Raw genomic sequence first — 17,551 nt, 5'->3', positions numbered from 1 at the left:
GACAGGTAACAAGAGACCCAATTCATACAAAGAAAACACTCTCTCACTATTACACCGTTACCACTTCGGCCATTTTTGCCTTATTCTGCTCCTGACATCAGAAGCAGAATACGCAACAAATGCGAAAAAACATATATATAACAATAATAATAAAAACAAAACAAAACGGAATTCATCAGACCAGACAGCATTTGTCCACTCTTCGATTGCCAATGTTGGAACCTACTGCAATCATACCCTCTTTTGGCCCTCGTGGATATATATAGTTGGTATACTCACTGTCCTTCCCACACCAGGTAGAAAAGACCTGAGTTCGAATTGCGTAAATGACGCGAAGAAATTTTATGGATCTTTTTCATGACGTGGCTGGCTTAGTCGGTGTCAGGCGAGGGTAACATGTCTTTTCTCCCGAAAGTTCCGGTTTTCAATCATTTCCGCAATCTCCTAGTTTCTCATTGAAGTCAGAGCAAAAAATTTTTCATGCCTTCCACTTTTATCCAGAGGAAGATCGGTGGGTGGGTTACCTTTGCCGATAGCATGTTATGATCGCTATAATTTCACATCGTGTTAAAAAAGATATGGGTTCGAATCCCTGAATAGAGGAGAAATTTTTATTGCTTTTTCGTAAAGTGGCCGAATTAGTCGGTCTTGGATTAAACTTGGACATTTCATCCCACAAACTGCGAAAACCCTAAATATTAAGATCAAACAAATACAACTGCTACGATCAACCGTACTCCAACTTTTTCTGAAAGCGAATAAACATTATATAGATTACAGAAGTGGATAGCCATTCCACTTTTGCTCCGTATGAGGGGAGTGTAAACAGATTTTTACGAACTTCACAGGAGGCGTTGTTGCGTACATTAAACTTTATCCAGACTATATACCTTTTACTTCACCTCCTTTCGTTTTTTACGTCATCTGCTAATCAAATTTCTTTACTAACCTGCTTTTCGCTAATCTCTCTGTTTTTCTATTGTCGCTTTTCATTTAAAAAAAAAAAACGCCTTACACTTGCCCAAAGTTATGCGTTTTATAGAACGTTTTAACAAAACCAGATATTCCTGTAGACTGCACGACATTTTTCACTAACATTTTGTTTATTATTGCCCAGCATGGTCACGATTACCTTATATCTGCACGCGAAGTTGTCATATCTACCGTTATAACAGGTTTACTTAGTAACATAAGCCCATTTGAAACTGTTGCTTCTTTTTGTGTAAATATAAAATGCTCCCAAACATGTTACAAAATGCTTCATGGTTAAAACGAATCCAACGTTTAGAGACATTTTAAAGCGTTCCCAATGATATTCATGTAGTCACTTCAGGTGCTTTCTGAACTTGATCGGTCTCAAAGTCAACGAATTTCCAAAAATATAAACAAATAAAAAAGCTATTCCAGCTCGTGTTCACTAGCTATTATCTCTTTTTCCCACAATTTTTTTTTCTTCTCTACCAGACTTCAACGTTCTGCTCCACTTACACCACTCTCAGGGGTTAATCGCCTACGATTGCGGAAGAATACGATGCCGATAACAGACTTTGACAATCGCAAACAAGATATCAAGTGATGACCCCCGTTTTTCTTTGTTCCACTTGTTTGGGTTCTCAGATAAAAGAACAGCAAAGAGTGTGCTTAATGGGCATCTCGTATCGTGCCGTTGAAATATGAACGCGAATTTAGAAGATAACCTTGGAAGGTCAAGTTTGGCAGACGGAAGGGTGTAAGGAAATATCAGCTCTTGGAATATATAATTACTTTAGATTTACAAATTGGTGAATGTTTGCAAGAATCAGTGGCTGATTCAGTATGGGGCGATCGTTCCCATCCCCAGAGCTGGAGTTTTTGAGGGCACTTCCATGCAAGCACTTCAAAGTAGAGTTTCAGAGTTTTTACTTTTCCAAACATAATGGAAAAGTAAACTTCAAAAACTCTGATTAGTTTTAATCGGCAGCTGTTAATTACTACTAACTGCTAATCCTCCAGAGGTTTATCGTAGCTACGCCCTTTAAAATGTATACTGGAAGGGGAGTTACACTAATCACCTAACAGAAGGGAAATAAACAACAAAAAAAAAAAAAAAAAAAACCAGATGGAAATAGCGCTTGAATGGATACAATTCATAAGTGGGAAATAACTATTATGGTTTATAGCATTTATATAATTTTTCTGCCATACAAAGAGATTTTATTTTTGTGCATGGCTCCCGGAAAGTACTGTTGTTGTTGTTGTAGGATTTTATGCACGTCAGCAACTTTAGGTCATATTGCGCCCCTATGTAATATGGCTGTAAACTGTGTGTGTTCTTCAAATAGGCCTCTGGGGTTGGGAATATTCATATTCATAATAACTGCACAATCATACAACTGTTGGTGTATGATTGTGCAGTTATTACGAATATGTGTGTGTTATATGGTCGATTTGCTGTTTTTATGGAGAAAAAGCCCGAGATTCCAGGAGAAAAAACTATGTTACCCTCGCCTGAGACTGACTAACTCAGCCACATTGTGAAAAAGACCCATAAATATTAATTTGACGCTTTTAAACGACCATGCCACCATAAGGGAAAGACTGACACCTCAAACTAGCAATACAGTAAATTTCTACTTTTTACGCTTAATGAATATGGAATCACATTTTGAGTTTCCGAAGTAATACAGTAATCCTGCCCTAATGTCACTGACTTAATAAGAGTTTTACACTTTGGCTAATTGCTAACCATCACCTTAGGTGCTAATAGGATGTCTGATGTCCAGGTTTTCAGGTCAAGTCTGGCCTCCCTAAATGGGATTTGATTTCACGTTAGGTATCGATAAAATTACAACTTCAAGTAACACAATAACGGCTAGTTCAAGAACTATGGATCGTACTAGGCATGTCACTGGAGAGGAGCTGTTGATATTTCAGTCTCCGAACATTTAAACGAAAAAAATCCCTCCTCTCCCCACAATCGATTAAATACACCAATTCCTCTAATATGAATATTACCAATACCACCATGCCTAGCAAACGACTGTCACGGTGGGTGACAAAAAGAATGGACCTATTAGCATGCTACTAGTGAAACCAACTCACACAGCGACATTTTCATCCTACAGTGCTCCCAAGAAACCTTTTTGCTCTTATTATCAAGGTGAAGAGATTTGATTTATAGCATAATTCTTATCTTGTGATAATATCACCCGCAGTTTGAGAACTACCATTCTAGATTAGCTCTCAACCGACTTTGGGTCAAAGCTTCTCAATTTTTTAAGAATTAATTGAAACCATTAAGAAAAGTATGCCCATTACTATAATTGAGCGTATCGCGGGAACTACTGAGATATTGGCTAGATGTAAAATCAGATGAAATAGGTTAAAAAACACCGATCTATATAATGAGGAAATAAAAGCGTGATGTGCTGAACAACTTACGTTATCCCTGATGTCACTAAGTCATTCATTTGTAAGAAGATTCGACATAGTATTGAAGACTATCACTAATATCTCTGCAGGATGAAACGAATTGTAATACACCTCACCACCTTCAAATTGCTATCAACTATTTGTTCAAGTCATTTCCTAGATAAGGTACCTATCAAACAGTTACTTTGAGAACAAGAAGAGCAGAAACAAGCATCTTTCCTTAACAACATCTTGCTTAATACCGGTCTTAAATTGGGGCTAATCAACTGGTAGTTTATATTCATACTACGAGATTGCTTCTCGGACTCTGAAAAGACCCAGGAAGTATTGGCAAGTTTTCTGTTACCGTATCGGTTTGGAAGGAGAGAGGGTATTGTGTGGGACATACACGGGAAACGGTATATTTGTTTTTGTTTCGAATGATTTCTCTTCCTGCTCAGTTGGATGAAATTGGGGCATATGAAAGCCCGGAGAAATAAAGACACTAAAAGAAATCTCCTCAGGTCATATCCTGTCCTAGTCGCAGCAGCGGGGAGAGAAATTGGAGTAGAATCTAACACGGTCCATTATAGCCCAATAATGCATATTGATCTATCTTGCAAGGACATACATTCATTTCATTCCCGGATTTCTGTTTTCGCTTACTTTAAAGCTGTTACTGTAAATTCTGGACTAGTAACATACTGATCTATATAGCCACAATCATGTGCTTGAGAGGCAGAGTTAATCATGCTTTTTAAGGAAATTAATATGACTATTGTGTTCTACATTCAAGGAAAAGTCTTCCATAAGTATTATATATGGAATTTACACTAAAAACTATAGTATGGAATCACAATGCGGGAATCCCAGAACATGTACGTGCTTTACATAATGTTTTGCATCAAGCACACCATAATGGGATCTGGATTTACAAACTTCGCCTTCTGACCATGTTTAGCTTAGACGAGTGTCCATTTATCTAGGCTGAATAGGGCCAACAGATGGCACTTTAGGAAATTTATCCAATTATATTTTATTCACTAGGATTAGGGTTGACTGATTTTTTAACGGAAAAATTGGAACAACAAAATTTTTATTTAGATATCAGTATATTAGGCGTACTATATGCCCTCGCGTGTAGCACAGTTGGTAGAATTGCTGTCTTCTCCACCGGGTGGAAAAGAACTGAGTTCGAATCCTATGAATGACATGAGGAATTTTATGAGGCTTTTTCACAATGTTTGTCTGTTAGTTGGACTCAGTTGGCATAGGTTTTCCATCTGGCTAATCGAATATCGCGCATTATGACCTAAATTGCTGATGCGCCTAAAACTACAACAAACAACATAAATATTCACATCGAATTTTCATACTTTGAATGTCTCTCTGGGACTACAAGCCTAAGGAGAATCAATCATTTCTAAATTAATTTCCATCTTATTTTTGTGTCAGATTGCCCACTTCGAGTAGACTGAGTGGTCCTATTTTTCATACTCCTATAATAAGCAAATAAATTGCCTAGAGACACCGGCTCTCCCCTCTACGTCATTTAACAACCATAAAAAGTGGTGTTACTACATTTTCAAATATCATAAATTTTACGATAACATAAATGCGCCCTCAATTTGTTCACCTGCTTGCAAACATATTATCTATTTAAAAAAAAGATGGCAGAGCGAGATAAACACGTAAATATCGAAAGTGTTATATATCTATCTCATTTATCTACATTTTTAGGTTGTACGCTAGGGGGAGGGATATTGCATTTGACTATAGTTAAATCACTGTTTACTCCAATTTTCATTCGGTCACACTTAAATAAATGGCAAAAAATCAAAACAGATTAATTTTATTTAATTTATTGAAACTTAAATTTTTATTAAATTTACGAAAATATTTTTAGAATAAATACATTATATATTGGCAGCGAGCCAACTATGCTAAATTAGTTGTAAATTGGCTAGCTGCCAACATTTATCTATTATAGTCTGTACTTTCGAATTTAAATGCATGTTTTATTACATAGTTGGGAATTTTGTTATGACACAAATGTAAAACTATATTTATATTATTATTATTATTATTATTAGATAAATATGCGATTAGAAACTGCTTTTAAAGAATTTGCGATAAGATTTGTTTTACGTCATTAATTTTGGATTTCAGAACGAATTGCTGGAAGCGTCACGTGATCACTTACCACTGATATTTGCAATCCGATCACAATTAAATCACGGGGAGTGACACAGACTACAAGAATAGCTTTAAAATAAATGGGGGTGGTTACAAATATCTGAACAGCCTCTGCAGCATGAGTCGCCACTTTTAACTCTGATTTGTCCATTTTCGCAGAAGACAGCCAATGTTTTTTGTTATAAGTTTTATTTTATTTTATATTTAAATTAAGTTTTAGATTATTAAAATTATATTAATAAATTTATATATTTAAATTAATTATATTTAGATTAAGAAATATGAGTTTACTTAAATGCTGCCTCCCGATCAATACCTTCACGGATGTATTTGTGTATTCTTTTGGCGTTCATTCCAGGAAAGAGTGAGATAAAAGGAAGTCTCTGCTTAAAATTTCGGTCATCTGTGTGTTTGGGTGGGGGGGGGGGGAGGAAGGCGTTACAGTTCAGTTGCTTGATTGTGGCGATTGCTTTACGAGTTTCGATCCATTTGTGGGATCCAGAAAGGAAGGGAAAAAACTATTCTAGAAGAAGATGAACGAAGGTGGGAGGAAATTGTCGAACCAAATGTACATGAAGTACACATCTGTGCAGGTACGCTTTAATAGCACGCATGATTTCTTAAGAGAAACAAGCGTGATCGGTCTGTTTATTTGTTCATTTATCTCCAGATAACCGAGCCACGTTTTGGCCGACCTAATTTTGATTTCTGCCTTAACTTGTTTGTTTTTGTTTTGTGCTGGATGTTATTGTTTGCTCAAGATATTCCCCCCCCAAAAAAAAAAAAAAAAAATTATAAATAAATAAATAAAATAATAATAATAAGTAGCAGAAAAAGAAGTGATACTTGTAATAAATAACCAACCCATTTCAATTTAGAAACTTAGAACTGGCCACAGTTTCAGTTCTCGTAATTCATGTTTTTATGCACTGTAGTCTACATCTATAGTGCATATGAGCAAATCTGGGTTCCATATGAATATCTTACTTCAGACCTAAAACTTATATATAAAATCGTTCTAAAATTTTATATAGGGTTTAAATTATTTTTTTTTTAAATCTCATAAGTCTCACACTTAAATCTGATAATGCCTTAAAGGGTTTCAGAAAACTGAAACCCTTTAAGACATTGTTTTTAAGACATAAATTTTTTAAAACTGCACGTAAAACACTGAATATTTGCAAATGTTTGTTTGCTCGTTCATTTAAAGTTCGTTTGGTGCTATAAAACAAAGTGCCAAACGAACTTTAAATCTTTTCTATCTTCCATTTTGAAACAGACATGATTTGAGTTAGCGAGATTTATTAGACGACATTTATTTATCGCTTTTAAAACTGCAACCGGTTTCATCTTTGAAAAATTAATATCGTACTTCACAATAATTTGTCAAGTGGTAATTGCTGTTAGTTATGACTTGATAAACCTCTTCCCAAGACATGGCATCCATCTGTTTTATTTCTAAAAGTTGTGAAATGTAAAATTCTCAAACTTAGTCTTCCTTGTGTAACTAACTTTACAAAGTCAAACTGGATTGTCCTGTTACACACAATTGCGATAGGTTAAATAATAATTATTATTTATGTATGCTAAACAATGCTGCCTTTTGTAAAGTATTATTAACAGGTGGTGTCTTGAACGAAACAGACGTTCTTGCAATTTTTAAAATAAAATATAGCCCTGACATAGAGGGCGAACTTGCATTATCTTTTCTTACAGAGGGGCTAATGATTTTTGCCTTCTAGCTAGGATTTAGGCCAAGGGACAGGCGCTAATAACAAGTTCTGAAGATTACTTTAAGCAAACTGCATGTAAGCAGTTACAATAGCAACATAACAAAGAGTAATGGATCTCACTGACAATTAAGTAACTATCTATCTATTTATCTCTCTCAACAACAAGTACATCATTAAAAAGACAGAGAAACGATTCATCCCTACTCTATGTATGTCTGCTTCGCCTTAAAAGCTAACACTTTGCTGAAATACTTGTATAGTTGATCTATTTGAACCTTTTGCATTCTTTAAATATGGATTGGGTTGTTTAGAATTTATTCCGAAGAAACTAAAGCCATTATTACGTCATGTAGGTAAACTATGTATTCGAGAAGGTCGAATTGACACGTTTGGGGATGAAAAATCACAGTTTCTCGGAAGTTAAAAAAAAAACAAAAAAACCGCATTCTTTGCACAAGGCCGACTAACTCGGCCATGCGAAGAAAAAGTCCACAAAATTTCCTCCTTTACTGATGAGAAATATTGCTCAACTTAAGAATTTCTTTTTGGCCGTACGAGAAAAGTACTTATATTTCACACTGTGGCCAAGTTGTTCAGGGCAGGTGGAGTCATCGTGGTGTTCCACGACGGAATTGAAAGCCATCTCGACTTCGAACAGACTTTTTCTGTTGATTCAGTTGAATTAGTTTCCAACTAATAGTCTTTCAAATTAATTTCGCCTTTTGACTCTCAAGTTATACAAACTCTGATTACTCCAGGCTCTAGTCAGTAAACATCAAATTCCCTGTTTACCACATTAATTATTTGCACAATTCATTGTCATTTCAATGAGGTTAGTTGGTTGGTGTTAAGCACCAAAGCAACTAACACTATGAGACATCCAGAGGCGGATTTAACGGCGGGCGTTCAGGCCATTATGATGGCCATTCAGGCCGTCATAATTCGAGCAACAATGAAGATGAAGAACAAGGAGCTTCCATCAGTCAAAAAAAGAGTTAGTTGAAGTTGAAAACCAAGGTATAGAAGAAAGCAACAATTATGAAGAACCGGTCAACAGTCAACCAGGTGAAAACCAGTAGAAAAAAATACAGAAGAAAGTCCATTAGAAAATATTGAAACGCAAACGGAAAATATTCCATTCGAAGTTACACTAAAAGATATTGCTCTCTGGCTTAAGGTTTTATCTAATGAAATGGTTGAATTTCTAATTTAAAATAAACCAAAAAATATAGGCGATATAACTACACTTAAATCGGTCTATAAGCACGGTGATCACATTTACTACAGAGGCTTGTATAAAAACCATTTTTACAGAAAAATTTCGAATGGTGAAAGATAAGAAAGGACGTGGCTAATTTTTTCCGAAACATCCAAATCAATTTATTGTTACCCATGCAAAATGTTTTTGGGCTCAAAGTCTAAGTTGACTACAGGGTTCCAAAATTGGAAAAATATTGGAATAACTTTGTCCGAGCATGAAATGTCAAAAGAGCACGTCGCTTCAATGTGTACATTGTACAAGCGCTCCTCTACGTTAAATCGCATTGATGTTCAAAATCTACAAATTACATTGCAAAAAGAAAATTATTGGAGAGAGATTCTGCGAAGAATTGTATCCACAATAAAATTCCTCGCAAGTTTGGGCATTGCTTTTAGAGGCCATAATGAGAAAGCAACGTCTTCGAGAAAAGGCAATTATTTGACTAGTTTAGAGTATTTGAGCGAATATGACGATTTTTTTAAGTTGCACTTACAAAAGTATGGTGTGCCATAAGATAATTGCCGATTATCTTATGGCACACATTGTGAAGGAAATAAAATGCGCAAAATAGTATAGTATTATTGTAGATTCTACACCCGATGTTACTTTTGTAGTGCGCTATTTATCAGCAAATGGGGATGTTAAAGAAAGATTTTTAAAGTTCTTCCCTATAGAAAGACAAGATGCGGAGTATCTAGAAGAAACAGTTTTATCTACCTTGCAAAATTTGCCAGTAGATATAAAATATTGGCATGGACAGTTGTACCACAATGCAGCAAATATGTCGGGCAAGTACAATGGTCTGCAAACAAGAATAAGACAACATGCTCCATCAGCAACGTTTATTCCGTGCTCCAGTCATTCACTTAATTTAGTTGGTTAGGTTGCTGCAGAGAGTTGTAGTAATGCTTCCAGATATTTTTTATTCGTGCAAAATTTGTTTGTTGTTTCGATGGAACATGTTATGCAATAAATTGGATAAAGGTTCTTATACATTAAAGAAATTGTCAGATACAAGGTGGTCTGTGTTCATTTTTCAGTTTCTTTGTTTGTTTGCTGTATACGACTGCCAGGTGAGGGTTGCATGAATTTTTCTCCCTACTTTCTGGAAGAAAAATCCTGTTGCCATACAGCCTGTTTATGGTCTACGTTTTCCAGTCTGTAAGAGGCCCATAACGAGACAATCACACAGTAATCCTCAGAATCATTTGACCTTGAAGATACCGCTACTATCACTTCCCTTTACAGCAGGAAGATCATAGATGGGGTAACTCAGGACACAACGTCTGCGTTAATTCGATCTGTCTCAGGGAATATTCTTGCCTCCTTCAGGCATTTGCTGATAGAAGCATCGCTCCTCCACCCTTCCGTCTCTTTCTTTCCCTCCAGAGCACTCAGTATTCACATAAATTCAGAAGAACATCAAAGTTCGTATTGCGATTTACGCATTTCCTACACAAATTACCAGTTACAAACGCTCTATGAATATTAAACTGTAACTTTTTAAATACTTAGCTAAAAACAAAATTTAGCTAATCTACATAAAAATATAATATTATGTACAGTACTACTTATATTCAGTTAAATATACTATTTATAATTACACAAAGAAATGCTTACCCATGATGACGCTGAGTTTTAGATCCAGCGTCATGAGTAAGCATTTCTTTGTTTACGTATGACTTCATAGATAAACATTTCTTTACTGCTAGCAACAGCTGTCAATTCAAACAAGTATATCTTCTGAAATATTTGCTTAATTCAAATTCATTTGATACTCGTTTGGAGAAATTTGAGTCTGAGTCTTAGACTGAAGAGATTTTGGACGTACATTTTACTTGGATATGAGTTAGTCGGTCTCAAGCGGAGATGTGAGGTTTTTCCCAATGTAATATTACAGATTTTTTTTCCCTTCTTGCAAATAGGGAATGGGTAAACCACCTCACTTAGCCCATATAAAATCCACAGGATTAAGGAACTAAAATTTTCAGTTTCTTCGATAAAGACATTGCAATGCTTTTTATGCACTTGTACTTATGTCAATAAAGTTTATTCCAAGCAAGAATTGGTTTATAAATCTGCTACTCTTGAAGAGTAGTATATGTATCGCAGATTCTGTTTTCCACGGAATCGGACTGAATAAGGTTTTAAAAATTGGCTAAGTTCTTTCCCTTCAATGGAAAGCCACCAGCAGATTAACATTTAACCCAATTGCCACGTGGGAATGAAATGAAGTCCCAAATGTTGAGCTGTATTGATTTTTTTTTATCGCAGTATAGTTAATCTCGAGAGGCTAACATTCAGTTCATAATACTTTGATTATGAACTGATCCGGTTTTGCAGCTGTCATTGGCGCCTCTTTTTCAGCTATTCTACGGCCCTGTGATTTGTATGTAAGGCGGCCACTTAGACTGAAAAGATAACATGTAACTCTTCTTAAACTTGGTCACGTCCTTCTGTTGTAGTGTTGCGATCACATTCTAGAGTACTCTCTGGTCACTTTAGAAAGCCCCTGAACACACCTACTGAGTCTCTGGATTTTCCTGCCTGTCAGAACCATCCAATGAAAGCCGCAGCCTCTTCCTACCTGGTCACTTAAAAATTCACACACGTTCTCTTCTTCCACGTGCTTCCGTGATGCAATTCTGACCCGCAAGGATGTTTGGCAAGCCATCCTTAAAGGTATCCGACCGAACTTCGTCACTGCCCTGTACCAAGGACGTTTGGAAGGTCACTTGTCAAAGTTTACTGAGAAGACCATTATATCGTCGAAAAAATAGTCCACCGTAAACACTTACGTGTCTTGACCTACATTTTGAAACCCCCCTCTAAGAGCACACTTCACACTTATGACCAAACAAACTCGGAATTCGTCCAAACTATAATCAACCGTACACCTATAGAATAACTAAAATTCTTATTTTTATCATGTCCAGTTCCTAATTAGGATGATTCAGAGCATGCGAGTTATAATCTTTCATTTTCTCTTAAATTCGCAGTTATTTGTAACCAATAGCAACAACGGAAGCCAGCAATGTCTTCTATTTTCCTTTCTATAGAAACTATCAATCATCGCGTGCAAGACTCCATTAACGTTACGCCAGGGGTCAGCTACGAAATCGTGCAAGCCGGTAAAAGGGAATATAAAAAAATATGTTCCAATCTTGTTTTCACTTGGCAAATATGGAAAAGCATGTTCTAAATGTATGGGTGGCGTTGGTCTGATAAAGAATTATCTGTGTCACACACATGCAGTTTTTTTCTAATTAAATTTAACTTTTCAATATTTCCTTACTAACGCTGACAAAGCGTTTAAAAGTTCTTGTTTTTTTTTTTCTTTTTGTATTTTCATGTAACAGAAACGACAAAATTGCATCAATTCACCAAGAGAAATGTATATGGTGAGAAAAACTGGAATTGTGTTAATGGATTTCTTTGCTATGTAGGACTTGCAGGTGTTAAATACAAGTACTTTTAGTAAAGGTGAAGAAACTTTTATTGTTTTTCTTAATGATGAAGGCATCTACCAGGAAATGCTCCAAAAACGAGTTCAAATTACCAATTATGTAAGTTGTAATTAGTGTTACAGCAAAACTTTTTCATCATTAAAAAATGAATACTTTCCCACTTTGCTTGTACTCACCACGTTGTTCTTGTAAGGTTTTAAGCACATCAGTGGCTTAGAACATATTTGCACCGTATGTATCATATCTCTAAATTGCGAGTGTTCTGTGGTCGATTTGCCTATTTGATGGACAAAAAAACAGGGCTCCTGGAAAGAAAAACCATGCACCAATCACCTGAAACCGAATAACAAGCCACGTTGTGGAAAGCAGCTCATAAAAAATTCCGTCCATCTTTGATTGGACTCGAACTCAACTCTTTCCACTCGGTGTGCGGGGAGGATGATGAGTATATCAACTGTGCTACCAGCAAGGGCCCATATCAATGGAGATTGATGAAAATTTATTGACAACAGAACCTACAGAAAGCTAATCATCTATCACCGGTTTACTTGCGAACGAACTTCAAAACGGCATACCAATCTAAGCAGGGCTGATGCTCCAATAAAACGGAACAGAGAATTCGCGTATGAACCCATGGTAGCAGTTCTGATCTATGGATAGTATTAAGTGAGTCACAGACTCCTTGAGCACAGGCTATTCTAATATAGCCGTTAGGGCACGGTAATTGGAGAAACAATCCTTCCTGGAGCTCTAGTGAGCTGCAAAGTCATTGTACTCAACCTTCAGGTGTTATCATGTGTTGTATATAATGCCAAATATTGGTCCTGATAGGCTGTTGAAGCCTGCTGATGGAGGGATCTAGATGGTCTTGTTATAAATTGATTCTGTAGCTGTAATATCAAGCTGTAATTTACAAGTGTTTTCTTTGTTGTAGTTCCATGAGTTGCTTCTGCTTTCAGTCTGGGAACCTTTGCGGCTATAAATTGAAAATCTGAATTCTATAGCATAGCGACATATACAGCATATCATTTACTTTATGTATGTATCTTTATATATATATATATATATATTACTTTATATATCATTTACATTATATAAAATACACTGAGTGGACAGAAATCATGGGATACCTACCTAGTAACGGGTAGGCCCACCTTTCGCCCGCATAAGGGCAGTCACACGGCGAGGCATTGAGTCCACTAGTTCACGAAACCGTTCCACAAGTATTTCTATCCAAGCTTGCTGCACCGCTGTCCATAATTCCGTCGCATTCCTGGGTGGAGGATCCAAAGCTCGAACGGACCTTTCCACAGCATCCCAAAGATGCTCCACAGGGTTCATGTGCGGTGAACGGGGAGGCCATTCCATGCTGGTAAAATCTGCGGAATGCTCTTCGAACCATGTTATAGTTAACACTACACTGTGGAGAAGCGCATTGTCTTGCTGTAAGAGTCCATTGGCCTGTAGGTGTACGATGACCATGAAGGGATGCAGATAGTCTGCAAGGATGGACACGTAACCTGGACAGTTCAGAGATGCGTCTAGACGTACCAGAAGTCCCAACTTGTGTGAGTTGAACACGCCCCCAGACTATTAATGACCATCCACTTGCCTGAACAATTCCTTGTTGATATGACGAATGCATAGCTTCGTGCGGTTTCCGCCAGATACGCACCCTCCAGTCCGCTCGAAATAACATAACTGGAAACGGGACTCATTGGACCAGGAGACTAGTCTCCAATCATCCAAGGTCCAGTGCCAATATTCTTTGCCCAGTTGAGGCGTAGAGGCCCAGGCACTTTATTAGGTACACCTACCCTTTTTCATGAAATGAGTGTTCCTTCAGTAATTCATCATATGTTCATATTGTGCAGTATAAAGCAGGTGGGCAGATGCGTAGAAATTATATATATGTACAATTCATCTCGAAAATGGGCAAACAGAGACTTTCAAAGTGACATGATAGCGGCGCCAGTATGAGTATGAATCGCGAACATTTCAACGCTGCTAGGACAATCACCAAAAAACCAAACTATTATTTTCGGGCCATCCGAATAATTAAATTCATGTGCATTATGTCTGTAAATTGCGTGTGTTCTATGGTCGATTTATCTGTTTTGCTGGACGAAAAACTCGAGTTGCCGGGGAAAAAACTTGGCTATCTACGCCTGAGACGGATTAACTGAGCCACGGAGTGAAAGAAGCCCATTAAAGTTTCTCGCGTCATCGACGGGATTCGAACCCGGGCCTTTTCCACCCTGTGTGCGGAGGACGGTGACGATACCACTGTGCTACACGGGCAGACGCTGGGATAATCACGTAAGACTGTCTTTTGGATATATCGAAATTGGCCCAATCAGCAAATAAAACCAGTCAACGGCAATCCTGTGCGAAGCAGCTCGCTGATGCTAGAGGCCAACGAGGGCACAACACTTGCACAGGGAAACAGAAAGGCTACAGTCAATTAAATAACAACCCAGTACAACATTGGCAACCAAATAGGCGTTTCAGAACGCAGAACTCGTCACAAGTGCTATTGTTTCGCGCTGATTGAGGACCAGAATATGGCAAAAACAGCATGAAGCCATAGATCTATCCTGTTAGGATAGGTCTATGGATTCATGCTGTTTTTGCCTTGATAATGCAGGCTAGCGGTGCCCGTGTAATGGTGTGGTTCGTGTTTTCGTGGAACACATTGAGTCCCTTGATAGCATTGAGCAACATTTGGATGCCACAGGTTATCTGGAATTTATTTCTGACCAGGCTCATCCCTTCATGGTTGCAGTGTATCCATCTCTGCGAATGGGCACTTCCAAAAGGACAATGTTGTTAGTCACGAGACCAGAATTATACAGAAGTGGTGCCAAGAACATGCGAGTGAATTCATTGCAGTGACTTCCCCAGTTACTAGTTCTCAGTATAATTAGGATAAGGTGGAACGACCTCTTCGGAATAAAGATCCGCAACGAATAGATTTCCAACACTTGTGGGATGCAGTTCAGTCAATATGGACCAGAATTCCTGTTGCACATTTTCAACACCTCATCGAGCCCATATCAAGACGAATCCAGGCTGTTCTGAGACCTAAACAAACATTATTCGCTATTAGGCAGACGCACCTAACAAAGTCGCTGCTCAGTGTAAGTGCAGGTTTGCTGCCATGAAGATTTTCCTGAAACTGTTATTGCGATCTGAACATAAGTTTATAACATTCAAACGAAACAGCAAATTTGCATTTTTTTTTTTCTGTCTTTACAATTGGAAACATGAAATAAAACCACTGCAAGGAATCCTGTTTGAACCAAACCAGTTATCCCCCTGTCTGTTTTTTTTTTTTTTTTGTTTTATTTGAATATAATAGCTTTTAACAATATATATTAGTTTATATTTTATGTAAATTAATACTAAGATTAGCCATTTTTTTAATTAAAAAGAATGTTATTAATTAAATAAATGAATTGTTAATTTAATTAAGCCCGCGTGAGTGATTTTCTTGTATTCTCTCTGTCTGTCTCTCTCTCTCTCTCTCTCTCTCTCTCTCTCTCTCTCTCTCTTATGAGTAAAAGAATTTTCTTTAAATGAAGAATTTTCACAGAAAATTTATTTTATTTTATATATAAATATAATTAATAATTTAAATTTAATATTCAAATCTAAATTAAATTTATTAATTCGTCTATTGTATTTTGAATTATTTTGTTGAGTAGTAAGGTTTATTTGTGCGTTATTTAATTTATTAATTTTTATCGCATATTTGGAAAACATTTCTTCAGAGAAATTACAATATAAAAAAACAAAGGTGGAGAAATATATAAACTCACTAGGTGTCGCCTCAGTGCTAGAAATTCACGAAAATCTACACACAAATAAATAATTAAAATTATGTGATTCTACATTGCAATAAATATTGCTAAAAAAACTGCTTTTTTTGTTAAATTCAACAACAGGTGAATTGTAGTTAATTAATTAATTAATAACATAAATAGACTTATTTATATTAGTTAATAATATACGCTTTAATATGATATTATATAAATATTGAAATGTTATAAGTATTCTTAATAAAAATGCTAAAAATGCTTATTTATTCGATAAATCGGATTTCAATGGTATTTGTATAGTGAATTATTAATAAACACGGAAAGAAACCAAATTAAAATACTGATAATAAATCCGTTTGTCTGTTAATGCCCTCTATTGCTCCTATTTAAACTGCTAAAACTATGGAGAATTTTACATCTGAGTTTAGAACAGAATTAAGGCAAAAAAATGTTACATATTCGTCCCTATACGGAAATCCTGTGTATCATTTACCTTGAAAGATTTAGATTTAAAAAATAATTCCGTGAAGGGACTGGTTCAAAGTTGTTACGTCGATGGTACTTAGAGATTACTCTGGCAAGGTTATTTTAAGCAAAAAAATAGGATGACAGAATTCGCCTGCCTTCACCTGAAACACATGATTTCAACTACTCACTTGGATAAACCGGTCCCTTGCTCCACACATTTTCGATCGCACACGAAGTCCGTCACCTGAACGCTTCAATGACGATTAAAAACACTCACTGAATTCGACGGTGTGTATAACACAGATTTACATACATACGACTATGTAAAAGCGCGTGGCTCAACTCTACCTTAGGGCAGCAACTAACGCGCCGGAAATGAGAGAGAAAAAAAAAGGAAAATTAATAACTGGCTTTATGTCTAGGAGCACTAAGCTTTGTCCTACTTATTATATACTTATAGGGGGCGCCACCATCCGGCACACCGTCACGAAAACTTAAATTCAGACAAGGTGCTGCAGACAGGTTTTTATAGTTTATGTGACAGAAGTGTGTCAGTCGCGAAATACTGATTCATTCCATCACCAGGGGTCGCGTTGGATGTAATTTTCCAGAAATTGCATTTTTTTTTCTATGGATCAACTGTTTAGAATTCTCATTAATAAATAGTGTTAACAGTTTAATAATCCAATTTCGATGAATCTCAAAAAATGAAATTATACCAGAAGTTGTGTTTCTTGAGCAAAAGGAATGAGATCTCTTTAAGGGAGCTGTCGGATGCAAAACTTCGAAAAACACTGTTTTAGATTTGTCTTTCGCTTCATCACAATTGGTTATGACATTTGATACAGTCTTAAGGAAGCTGGTCACATGCTACCGGTTGCAATGGGTCCCCCTTTTCCTGAAGAAGAAGAACAGAGAGAGAGAGAGTACATTGTTTAAAGAGACACAGGTCTGGAACATTTTATTTTGGTGCAGAGTTTTCCTATTATAAGGTGTATACCATTGATGGTCCGGTATAAAACAACTTCCAAAAGAGGATGACATCTTCCAGAATGACAATGTAACCATTATTAGGTAAATGAATGGCAGGATTTAGCCCTAGAGCGTCACAGAATGAATGGATTTTAATAACCTGCTGCTGTCATTATACGCTGTTTGAGTCCTGATAATTCGTCAGGTTGTAGATAAACCTAAAATGGACCCTCGCGAGTAGCA

General features: G+C 36.7%; 1 protein-coding gene across 2 annotated transcripts in view; it reads right to left on the bottom strand.

Moving 5' to 3' along the window:
* f (espin protein forked) overlaps positions 1-16,686 on the bottom strand; it is a 219,842-nt gene extending 203,156 nt beyond the window's left edge. For both annotated transcript variants that reach the window (XM_090371952.1, XM_090371969.1), the window contains exon 1: positions 16,525-16,686. The gene's annotated coding sequence lies outside the window, so the exon portion shown is untranslated. The remainder of the gene's footprint in view (positions 1-16,524) is intronic.
* Positions 16,687-17,551: the final 865 nt, after the last annotated feature.

Source organism: Mastigoproctus giganteus, chromosome 1, assembly GCF_048544385.1.
Source record: "Mastigoproctus giganteus isolate SK-2022 chromosome 1, ASM4854438v1, whole genome shotgun sequence".
Lineage (NCBI taxonomy): Eukaryota > Metazoa > Arthropoda > Arachnida > Uropygi > Thelyphonidae > Mastigoproctus > Mastigoproctus giganteus.
Note: the sequence above shows the minus strand (reverse complement) of the source record. Positions and strands in the feature narration are given on the sequence as shown.